Below are 13,109 nucleotides of genomic sequence, written 5' to 3'. Positions count from 1 at the left end.
TCCAGCTCTCAAAGCTCAAAATCTACTTGACAGAAAGGCTGGGGTAGACATATGAAAGAAAGTCCAAATGAAGGTTGGGTGGCAGGTCAAAGGTTCAGGATGAAAAACATTACATCAATAAAGGGTTGTCATCCTGTCAGATGTCATAAACTGAAGTTCAAGTCTGATCAGTGCTTATGTGCACTGCCCCACAGATAAAACATAAAACATACATCTCAAGCACACTGCCATTAAAAGATTCAGCACCTTTTCTTGACACAGGAGTAGGGTTAGTGTTTTTTTGCAACCTGGCTAAACTAAGATTGAGAACTGATGGATCCTACCGAGCTTCTGCCTTCAGTTTCCGTTAGGGAAACAATTCATCATTGCCTACCTTTACTATGACTACCCCAGTGTGGTTACCATGGTGCAACCCACAAATGTTAGAGACATGTGAATGGTTAAACATTATGCACAGGTTGTCCTAGGATGAGTCAAAGGTGAATTTAAATCCCACAGGATTCATACAAGCACAAACCCAACTCATTGTAACCACAGAAAGATGTGCACTGCCTGGCTCTGGGTAACCGGGACAACACTGGGTCCAGAGACCCACTTCTTTCAAAACTTTGGTGTACAGACCTAGCATACTCTTCCTTATCCATGTTTCAGTCACCTTTTATTTCTAAACTGGTGATGACAATCCTCATCACAGTCATTAACCATCTTTGTAAAATGCTCTGAGAGTGCAGACGAAAAGCTTCTACACTCTACCTATTACTATCAATAAAAAGTCATCTCCTACATGTTACAGTTTTATATGTAAGCATAGGAAAAAGAAATCTTTTCTAAGATTGGGATGAATCAGATTCTGTGAGGCCAAACTGTCGCTGCAATACAGATTATGCTTGCCAAACATCAAGATTTTTGAGTTGAGATTCTCAGTGTGCAAATCACAGCAGCAGCCCTTCAGACTCACAGGCAAAGTTCTTGAAGCATCTCTTTCTTTAAATTGTGGAATAAATTTTATCAACACCTTCGATCCTGAATAAAAAATGCACGATCTGAATTAGATTAAGATTTGCATTTGAGACCAGAGTAATGAAGAGAGTTCCTGTTTGGGTGTGACAGTATTAAAATTTTGTCATTACTTCTGGAGTGTTGTCCAAGGGCATGGCATTTTCATAAGCATTTCTGATTATATTCAGGACTTTAAAATATTGCTTCATACAATTTATGACTGAAAAAACTAAGATTTATAAACCTGGGAAAGAACTGATTAAACAGAACTAGGACAGAAGTCAAAAAAGTCATAAGCAGCATGCAGAAGATAAATAATGAATGCTCATTCCTTGTCTTTTCCAAAATAAATATTGGGAGGCACTAAATGACACCAGCCAGTGACAGGTACACACAGAAAGTAAACAGCCTGTGGAAGTCACAGTCCCAGAGTAGAGCAAATGCCAGGACTGCATGTGGGTCCAAACAAGAATTAGAAAAATATAAGAAAAATCCATCAAAGATTATGGGTCTTGAGGGGAAATGCTTTTCAGAAAGCCCTTGAATCTGTGATTGTCAGGGACTAGGATATCCTGAGTTATCGTCTTGCGAAATTCACCCGCTTTTTAAAGTCCTCCCTAAGCATTTGCTCTTGTCCTGGGCCAGACAACAGAAGAGACGATCTCTGAGGTCTGATTCAGCACTGACTTACTTATAATTTTAACCTCCAGCTTCTGTGTCCAGATCCTTGAGAAATGCCTTCATGCGAACAATTTAGGAAATGATACAACAAAAGGTACTAATGCTTCCTCGCCTTTATATCCTTAGGCCATTAACGCTGAAGCATCATTTGTTGTATTAGGGAAGTATACAGCCCAAATTTTTATTTTCAGGTATTCCAGAAATAACAGGAATAACTAAACTGAGAGGCAGAATATTACCTAATTATCAGACATTTTGAAAAAGATTACTGCTTTAATAATCACCTTATGTCAATAACACAAAATGTTTTCCAATTACATACCAAGTTCTAGACAGAAAAATCACATTTTAAATATGGCCAGCAAAGCATTTGGATAATTGTAAGACTCTCAGGATATTTCCTAATTACAGAAAAAAATAGCAATGAAACTCAGCTCAAAGTTCAGTACACAGGTAAAGTAGCTTATTAATCTAATGAGTCTGTGGGGCTGTTAATATTTGGTAGCTGTTTCTTGAGCATTGCATGAACTGATGGAAGTTACATTACAGCCCATAATGACATTGCTACTAAATTTTATTGCTCCCTATGCTCCAAAACAACATAACATTTTAATAAACTGTGAAACTTCAAGATGATTATGTAAAAGTTGCTCCATAGTTGGAAGTAGAAAATGAAAGACTTTCCCATTATTTGTTAAAGTGTAACAAGTTTAAAATCAGGTGCTAATCTGCTGCATGTACTTCTGGTATGAATACGGAAGAATAAATGAAGCAGCACTGGTATGTTAGGGCTGTAAATCTTGCTATTATATTCAATACAAGCCATCAACACAGCGTCTGAATTAATGAACAGAAAATTGGTCTGCTTAAGAGAACAACAAATTGATCTGCATTATATTCCAAGCAAAACACTGTGAGGTTGAGTTGGTCTGTAAGTCGTATTATCTTAGTCCTCAAAAGAATCAATGAATAATATTCCTGGACTTCTGTTTTGAAATGTGTGATTTGTTCCAGTGCAAGAGCATTTATTTAAATGGGACATACCTCAATCAAAGACAAAAAGCAATGCAGCAACCTCTGTCTGTAATGAATTCTGTCCAGCGAGCTGATGAGAATTTGCAGCCTGATTTATAGTTGTCACCACAGCTGATAAAGGTCATCACTGAATCTCATTTTTTATACTTGCCTTTCTTTGGGGTTGCTGTTCAGTGTAAATGATGCTGAAAATTGTAACTTTCAGGCATAAAGCCATTTATTCTATTTCTTCAACATCAGAGTTCACTTCGCCAGCTCCTCCCCTTCTTTTAACTTCCAGGAAATTGTCTGGTTGATAGAATATATTGCGTCTGTGAGTGTAGACACAGATATGTAGTCACGCTTACAAAAGTGACTGATTACAAAAAGCAGTGATTACTAGAAATAATGGAGCAGCCTTGGTGCTGTACAGAGTCAGCATAGAGGAATGGAGGAGCCTTGGCAGAAATTTTTAAAAACCTGATAAGCAGAACAGGTGAAATCAGAAAACCCAAGACCAATGATATACTTGCAGTGTCAGAGTTTTCCAGCTTCTTTGTGCACAGCTTTTTTAATTCAGTCCGGAAATATGCACGCAGAGAAAACAGATCTAATGACAGAGAGCTCAGGTCCCTTGCAGTCGCTGAGCCCTCACCAGAAACAGCACACGTGTGGATTCACTTAGCCGGGCAGCTCTGCCCTCTGGCCTCTTGTTTAGGGTGAAACAAGATAAAATGATGGGATTTTTCTTAAGAGAATAATGCATTATGCACTGTGGCCCCAATGCAGGTTTTGCATTTTCAGGCATGCTACCTGGCCAACCCTGTCCAAGGTTTTACCATCATAAAAGGCATGGGGTCTCTGGAAACTTGCCCACCGGTGCTGCTGTGATGCTGAACCTGGAACTGGCAGTTGAAACTCTGGAGAAAGATCATGAGGCCATCACAAATGTCATTTGGGACCCCGAATCATCAGCTCAATATGAAGAGGCAGCCTAAAGAGCCAACGAAATGCCGGACACCATCAAGAGAGCAAGACAGCATGGTTCATTTGCCATGATATGAAACAAGGGAGCACAAAAATTCATGGACAACTGATAAACTGACAAATATTAAAGGAAATAGGTGGGATATATCATCTATCATCCCTAATGCAGGGCTGCCTCATTATGGCCCTCTAAAAGGAGCCGGGCTCAAGTACAACATAGCATCAGCTATTGTTGCGGTTAGACAGCCAACACTGGGCTCTTGTCTGAGTCAACACAGCTTTTTACATTGCTATGTGTCAGACTGGGCACGAGGCTAAATAGCTCATCACAGTGGACAAGAAGGTCTGGGACAATTTTGCCGCTAGAAGGACTAAGTTTGAGTGCTGGCGGTGCAAAGAAGCTGAAGGAATTACATCCACTTACAGGAACACAGATTTGCATTAGCATCAGTGCTCATGAATTTATTGCTGTACAGCTTCTCTGACGAGACTAAGTAAGTACACACTATCAGAGAGACTGGTTTATAACAGCAGGACCTACATGCTTTTGAGGAGAATTTTCATTATTTGTCTGAGATTATGGAAAGCAGAACTATGTGATTAAAGATGGGAAAGAATGAGAATTTAAACCCAGATGTAAAAAATAATTTTTAATGAAATAGTAATTTTCTATCAGTTTAGCAACTGATGAATGAAAAACAGAGGGAAAAAAGTTATAAAATTCACATGCAGCAAGTCAGTAGTAAGAGTTAATGAAAGGCAGAAGGCAGTATCAGGACTGTTAGGACAGCTCCACTCATTTAGAGCCACAGACTCAAAGGAAAAGGCAACTTGTCAAGTACTGTAGTTTCAGATCAACAGACGTGAAAGATAATTGAATGAGTCTCAGTCTGATGAAAGTCAGCATCAGGGGAATTATTGTTCTCAATCCCTAAGATTAAGGGAGATTGGTGAATAAAAGAAATTTAAATCCTGAAGTTGTTCTGAACCATTTCAGATAAATGAGCCTCCAGATACCAGCATGACCGACAAGGCTGGCAAACAGATTATGCTGTGTCAAGAGAGCAGAAGGCAGCACGCCCTGTGAGACCCTGCATCGCTCCCTGGGGACTGAGGTCACATTGCACCAGGCCACGTGCACTGCTGAGATGGAGCTCTGTGCTGGCACAGCGAACGTCACGGGGCCACCAAGAGAGGACTGGAACTCTTCTGTTATTTCTCATCCCTGCTGCTGTAGGAAGGTCCTTGCTAGACCTGACCTCGGGCATGACCCACAGCAGCTGGCAGGCAGTTTGCATCTGATGGGCTTTACAGTGGGGTTAGAAACCCGGAAAGAGTCCTCTGAGCTTTCCAGAAGTGAAAACACCATATCCTATTCAATCTGATGAAGCCAGTTACTGCAGCTGGAAACAAGTCAAGAGCCTGATGTTATCACCTTCTCTCTTCCAAAAAAAGAAAAGCTGTTGTGGAGTTTTTAATGACCCAAAGCAGTCAGAATTTTAGAATTTTATCTTACATCTGAAGGATGAGCCTTCCACCAGCCCTGCAGCACTGTCCACTGCAGTGCAGGGCATCACTCAGCCAGGCTGACACCCCTTTGCTGATGCAATGGCAGTGCCTGAATCAGCTGAGGGTTTCTTGGAGTCCTCCCAGGCAGGTATCGATCAGACACAACTGGTTAGCACTTACCAGCTAACAAGATAACGGGCAGGAAGGTTGCAACAGTAGGACAGGTGTTTTTTCAGTCAGAGTTGGTATTTTTAGACTGTCAATGGCATGTACTACAATCATATTCATTTGGAAAAATACATGAAGATGAGGCAGTGGAATTAAAATTTTAAAAATTCTTCTGCTTCTTTAGCATCCCAGCAAGTTTTCTGAAGGGCCAAGTGTGCCCCAGCACAGTGGATGGAGACTAGAGGTGAGGAAAAGAGTGGTTGTGCTGCTCGGGTGGGCTTGGGCATGCCACAGCCCTCACCCCCAGCACACACACACTGAGGCCAAAGAGAAGGGTCTGCCTCTAGAAAGCAGACCTGCAGCACACAGGAAGAAAAATACTTGCTTTAGCAATTACCCACATTTGCAGGATTGGGAGAGGCTGCCAGTTCACACTGAAATACAATATGTCTCTGTTGGAACAGCGTCATGACTGAACCGGGTACCCGGGCAGGCTGCGGGCTCAGCAGCAGGGAGTGTTCACCGCTGTGACTACCAGCATTCACCCCCGCAAGCCAGCCCACGCGCTGCAGAGCCCTGAGGGGAGAGACCAGCCCATCACAGACAGGCAAAGCACAAGGCATACACGTTGAGTACAGTCATCCATGCAGCTCACGTGAGCATCTCTCATGGAAAGGAAACTGGGGGGACTTAGGATTTCCTGTAAAAAAATGCTTTCTGAGCAAGACAGGGGAGGAAATAGGACAAGCTGAAGTTAACAGGCTGCTGTGCGTGGGGCCAAGACCTTAAAAAAAACCTTAATCCTGCCAGATGCAGCAGAAGCACAGACTTGCTATCTTCAGACACTGGTTTTGAGAGAGAGAACCTGAGGCTTTGAGAAATAGTGGAAGCAGAGAGCAAAATGACAGAACAGGGTAAATTCACAGAGGAAATAAAAACTGTGAGAAAAAAATGACTAACATTAACAAGAAGCATCAAAGAAGAGGAAGAAGATTGAGCATGATATGAGCAGGGAGAAGGATGAGCACAGACAGGCTTAGAGAAATACTTATTTTACTTTGCTTTCATGAAAGGGGAAACTGTATCTTATTTAGTAGGCCTGCGGGATTACTGACCCACTGAGGACAATATCTGCCTAACTGGAGTTACATACCTTTGCATGACAATGAAAATGATCCTCCCAGGACCTGCACTCCCTGGGCAGGTATGGTTTACTCCTCAGAAAAGCATAGGGAATAGATGTTCAAGAAATGCTAGGACCATGCATGCTCACCGACTGCTGTAAAATGTAACCACGTAGAACATAGCGCAAAATAGAAGCACAGCTAGCCCCCAGTGGAAGCCTTTTCAGGTGTCCAGACAGGTGCAATCCCAAATTCAGGTGGAAAAGAAGGCCATTGTGATGATGCATTTAATACTATGATCTGTTGTTCTTTCAAGACATACCACAGTGCATCTATTTGATATTTATAGCATGTACCCAGAAACAACTGAATCTGAAATTCCCTCCCCAAAGCAGAAGCCAAGTTTGTTTTGATACTGAGCTGCTTCCCAGAGAGAAAATGCAGGGAAGGCTTCCCATTCTCTGTCCCCTAGTGCTGCAGTAGGCTGCCTCTGGGATAACAGAGAGAGTGGGAGGCAAGGATCATGACTGATGAACAGCAAAGAAACCCCATTTCTATACCCACAGCTTCACCCCACCCTCAGTGAGAGCTGGCCCTTAGGACAGTCCCTGTAAACCTTGGCACTTTGTTACTCATCAAAGCCCCCTGCCACCACCCTGCCTTTTGTCTTCAATCCACCTGCCCCCACCAGCAACTCCTTGCTCTTCAGCCTTGATACTCTGCAATGCAGAAACAAGTAAGAGTCTGTTATACTTCATGATGCTGATGCAAGGGAGCAACAGGGGACGGAGAACAGCTTGCCTTTAACAACATCGCTACAGCCTTTAATTCCAGGAGACAACTGAAATCCCATTTTTATCTTTCTGGCATTATGGGTCATTATCCTTTTACTGTTTCTAGCATTTTTTTTCAGATGAGAGGCTGAAAGGAAAACTTCTTTAAATAGGTGATTTACCACAATTTAGCTAAATGCTGTATAACACATTGCACTGGTACATTAAGTAAGTGCAACATCATAGAATGTGCTTTATTATGCAATAAGTGGTTTTAATTGCTCATCACCTCAATGCAGTTGCACTTGGTGCACCAATATGGCACTTTTACAGTAGTACCAGTAAAATAAAACACAATTATAGCTCAGGAAAATTCCCATATCAACGTGCATCTCTAGCATGCTTGTAAATTAATTTGACAAAAGCTTGAAGAAGGCTGAATCCTGGGAAAACTTAAAACTATAAAAATCAGTAATGCCAGTCTGTTTCTATTTTTTGTCTAATCCCATATCTTTCAAGATCCAAACTAAAAAAAAAAAAGCTTATTCAGTCTCATTGAGAGAAGACCTCAACACCAAGCCTGAAATCCAGGCAGAGCACACCTTTGAAATTTCAGTCCCAAATTTGAAACTAGGGACAATTCTGCTGCTGCCTCTCATTTGCGAGACTGAACTCTGCTTCAAAGAGCCCCAATCTGGGAACTCTGTAGGCTCAGATCATGGCTTACTGGCACAGGCATGAAAAGCTGAAGTCTGTGTGAGAAACAGAGAACTCGTTTTAACTTCAAATAACTCCTCTTCCCTGCTTCTACCTGCTATTATAATACATGGAGGGGGGGGAAAGAGAGACACTAGAATCAGGAAAAAAATGAGTAAGAAATCCTCTGGAGTAAATCCATTTTGACTCCATATAGGGCAAATCAACACAATTACAAAACTGCTGCAAAATCCTAACAACGACAGTGAAAATGTACATGTTGTTGCTTGCTGCCCTCAGTTTATTTCTCTGTAATGACTGACAGCAGCACGGGGACGTTGCACCACACTGAGCTGACTTTGGTATATTCCAGAGCTGAGAAATCTTCCTCAAAAATTCTCTACCACCTACTTTTCCTGTTCAGTTGTGCTTATGCCTGCCATATGCTCTTCAAACCCTAGATGTTATAGCAGGAAAAGTGTTGATGACCCCTAGGTTACCCATGTCCAGACAGCTGGAGATACTAGATTACACTCATCCCTTTGATTCCCTGCCAGAAACTTCCCACGTTCAGCACAGGCCAAAAGCAATTTAACCCTAAACAACTAATTTCCCAGGAAATGGTCTCTGATGCCTTTATCCACACCCCTCGTATTTTTTATGGTCTCACCACGCATCTGAACAGCAAAACAAAGTGCAGACAACAGGTAGCGTCTATCAGTTTATCCCAGCTCCGCAATGTGACTGGCATGGGTGGCGCAGCCCCAAATACACAGTGGCACAGATTGTACTGGGAGTACAAAACCTCCAGGGCTTTTGCCACAGTAGCTGCTAGCTCATATGAGAGCCAAAGCTATCATTCTTGCTTGGTCGTCCCCACCTTGCCTGCTCCGTGCAGGTACACTCGCTCCAAGCACTCTCTGGTTGTCCCCCGGGCCAGAGCAGCATCGGCCAGTGACCTCTCTCTTCCCTGCCAAATGCACTGGATCTAATCTGCCTCATTTAGTTTGGCTTCACACAGGCAAGTGCAGAACCCGAAGTGTTACACGTAAATGTAATAATCCATTTGACACTGAGAAGAAAAGGAATCCATTAACAAATTTTCATTGTGACCCCATAGCTTGCTTTCTTAATTCCTCTGTGCATTTCCTTGCCTCCTTCTCTTTGCCCCCAACCAAATTACACTTGTTAGTGTCCATGATGAAGAGAACGAAAAAGTGGGTTTTTTTCCTTTTCATTATTATTATCGTGGGCAGAATACTAGAATCTCAGGACAGACTGAATGACATCTTTGTATATTAACAAGCATATTTGCTGTGTATACAGCTCTGGATAAACTTTTAATTATCTTTGTGTGCAGTATTTCACGATCCCTTTTACACTACTCCACCATTTCAGACGTGTCTGGCAAGGTATGACTGTGCTGAAGTTTCACTGTAAAAGGGGTCTGGCAGAGCCATGGCCATCACCCTGACTTCAGGTTTTTGAAAATCAATGCAGATAAGACATGAAGTCCAACATACTACACATTTTGGTTACTGGTGTGTGATTACTGGTTTTGGACTGGTCACAAGAGGGCACCATATTACAGAGCCGATGGAAACACTTTCAACACTTGCAAAGCACCATTAATAAATAATTGGATGCGATGCTGGGCAGTGGGCCTGGCAAGGAACATTACTTGGAGGAGAACAGAGGCTCCCTGCACCCAACTGCAAGGGAACTGCTATTGGAGGAGCAGTTTGCAATTATACATACAATCCCATTGGTTTTAAACTGATAAGGAAATGAAAAAATCAGTGTCAGCTTAGTAAATACCTTTCTCTTAACATCTCAGATTGGTTTGCCTGCAGTGACTGGGGCAGCTCTGCAGGGAGCCCCATACCAAACCCCACAAATGATCCCTGAATTTCTTATTTCATTTGTTCTAATCTTTATGTCTCTCTCCACCAAGGAACTGATATCATTCATAATTTACTGTCTGGGGTGATGTTGGTCTTGAATCAGCAGTGGTTTGCTGCTAAAAGGGCAAACATGCTGATGCAGGTGCTGAAGCAAAAGAGCCAATATGAACAATGCAGTGGATGAAAATTAAGTGCAATGGATGAAAAATGGTTACAACCAAAAGAATGACTGGTCCTTTCTTGAATCCTGGTCAACCTTTTGTCCAAAAATATCTTCTCAATGGGTTAATAACTTCCAGCAGATGGGATTAAAACCAAATAATGCCCTTATTCAATAAGAAGAACTTGACTTATTCAAATTTTTCTTTATTTTCTATCCTTACATAATTTCTTTGTTACTCAGGGCAATTCTTTTTACTGTGCATTTCCATGCTTCTGCCATGGCCTTTATCCTTCTCTGGACCATGTCTATTCCCACTACAATCTATCTTTTTGGGATGGAGCAACGCAAACTCACTGTAGTGAACAAGGTGATAATGTCCCTCAAACTGGATAAAAATATGCTATTTTCAGTATTGTTCTCTCCTGAATATAGTCCAATATTGTTTCCCCTGAAAAAGTTGATTGAAACAGAAAATTGATTATATGTTCTGTTTCCTGCCCTAGCAGAAAGCAAGGAAATATAAAATACAGAATTCTAAAAAACCCTCTCCTGTTTTTCATACTTATACTATTCTGCCTAGACAGTTTAGCCATATTAGACATTCTGTGCCCATTAGGGAAAAAAAATCAGGAATATTACAATTACTGGTATATAATTCTACTTATAAAAATATCTTCCTTTGTGAGGTATTAAAAATAGAAAAGAAGTAAAAAATAAATGTTAAAGGTTAATTTGCTCTAAGGACCTATTTTATGCATGCTACTGAGTTTGGTATCAGCTAAATGCTTCAAGACAAAAGGTAATAGTAAGCTCTCACAAATGTTGCCCCTGAAATTGAAACCCAGAAGAAGGAAAATACAGAACACATGGAATAAATATCTATATGTACACATATACTCTTGGTGATATTTTAAAAAAGGTTTAGGACATTTTTTATGTCACAGTTCACAGCCTGCACTCCCACTGGGAAGGAGAATAAGGAAGTAAAAGATACCTTCAAATTTTTAATAAGGCTCCTGGCTCATGCACAGGTCTTCCAAGAAATATGTCTTGTAAAATGAGTCAGTCCATCAACTGAAGCAATAATAAACAGCAGTGAAAACAGCTTCACGTGGCCCAGCATATGTGCATTAACCCCATTATGGTGTGGATGGGCCAGCTCAGCCCTCGCTGGCTCCGCTCCCTGCTGATACTGCCAGCCGGCTGAGCACCACTGCCAGCTGCAGGAGCAGGGTTTGGGTACGGGCTCTTGTCCACTAGGAAATAGGACAACTGACTGCTGAGCAGAGAATAAATGTTTATTAGGGTGATAATAAATTAGACTATTGGAAAAATTTCTGGACACTTTTTCCAGGCAGAATTGGTGGATTTTATATATTTGTCCAAGACCTGATGGTTCTTCTCAGCCCACCTGAAGGTACCACGCTATTCAGATATTACTACAGTGCATGAGTGGCAAGGCCATCACTTCCAAGCAGCACCTGGACTGACTTTGCATAAATGACCACACTAAACATAACTGCAGTGAGCCCAAAGTCTCTGAACTACTGGATTTACCACCCCTGCAATGTACAGTTGATTTTTCACAAGGTCCAATGCACGCCAAAATAACCATCATTTATCCAATACATCTGAAATTTTGCCCTTTATGGGGAAATTGTTTCTGAGATGAAACTTTTTTTTCTCCTCTTGGCTTGAGCTTTGAAATTTCCCACTGCCTTTTTACTAGACTCTGTTTACTTTTTTCCCATCCATGCCATTGAAATCTGCCTTCCCCAGAAAGTGAAAATGCTTTGAAGCTGATTATTCAGATTTTGTGAATTATCACAAATCTTAATCATTGACAAATCAGGTACAAGGCTTCAAAAGAACCTGATATTTTTAAAATATTTTTTCTAATGAAATTAAACATTGGATTCTTTTCAAGGGCCATTTTTATATAACTGTAATAACGTCTTTGAGTATTAAAAATTGTCAGATTTGTTTCATTCTCTTTTTGAACCAAAGTAAGTATTTTTGTAAGTCACCTATCCCCAGAAGCTGAGACTTTAGGTCAAGCAGCAAAATGAAAATTTGGCATCATACCCAGCTGGCAGTTTTGTGAAGGCAAACTCCCTGCACAGCCATACATACACAAACCTGCTACATGTTCCGTTCTTTCTCTCCATCAATCAGATGTTCTAGGGAGTTCTTTTCCACTTTCCTTTTCCTTGCATTTTGTTTTCCTTCTTTAATCTATTCATACTTGTTGTCTTACCTTGAGTTCTTTTCCTGATAAGCATGAGACTAGAAGTGATTTTTAAGAGGTGTTATACTCTAATAATCAGGGATTGTTTCTCAGCATGCACAGTCACTTCTCTCTCAGGATCACTTACAGGATCAGAGATTACTCCTCATTACTGGCAATGGAAAGAGATGTCAGCAAAGTAATCTGTTTTAAAACTTAGGAGCATGTGCATAGACCCAGCACTGGTTTCACATAAAGGTGTGAAAATCCTGTTAGGGACCTATATTGCATAACTTTATGGCATCGTGATCACTCAGTGTAGTATAATTTGGTACCGGGTACTATAGATTTTAACTCTTAACACAGTGCAAAATCTTCTGGTTTCTCTTTGGGGTCAAACAAATTATATTACAAGCATGCACATGTCTTAAAATGCCATGAAACTCAAATAATTTGAACACATTTGAGAAGCCAAACCTGATATTCCTGTGTAATCCTTGTGTGTAGTTCCCATCCCACCCTCTCTAAAATTATGTATTAGAAATGGAAAACATTTGAGAATTTACAAGGATGGTCCAAAGTACTGATCTAAGGCCCATCAAGCAAAGCAAATAGCAGCAAGCTCCCAAGTAAGCAAAAGAGAGCAGTTCCTCATGCAACAGCTCTTAGGCCAGTGAAACTAGTTGACAAAGGACATGGTGGATGCCAGAGGCTCTGGAGGACACTTGGCAAGTGACTCGGAAGAGAAAAACATTTGGGGTTACTAAACAGAAAAACTACAAGAGGATGTGATAATTCCTTGACCTAAAAAGTGCATGAATCTTGCTGCCCTCTCACTCATCCTTGTGCACACATATTGCCGCT

The 13,109-nt window shown here is 41.2% G+C and overlaps 1 protein-coding gene across 5 annotated transcripts in view; it reads right to left on the bottom strand.

The window, feature by feature from the left end:
- Window positions 1-13,109, bottom strand: part of DPP6 (dipeptidyl peptidase like 6) — a 565,289-nt gene that overhangs the window by 149,534 nt on the left and 402,646 nt on the right. The gene's annotated exons all lie outside the window — the stretch shown is intronic.

The sequence above is a fragment of the Strix aluco genome, chromosome 1 (assembly GCF_031877795.1).
Source record: "Strix aluco isolate bStrAlu1 chromosome 1, bStrAlu1.hap1, whole genome shotgun sequence".
Taxonomy (NCBI): domain Eukaryota; kingdom Metazoa; phylum Chordata; class Aves; order Strigiformes; family Strigidae; genus Strix; species Strix aluco.
Note: the sequence above shows the minus strand (reverse complement) of the source record. Positions and strands in the feature narration are given on the sequence as shown.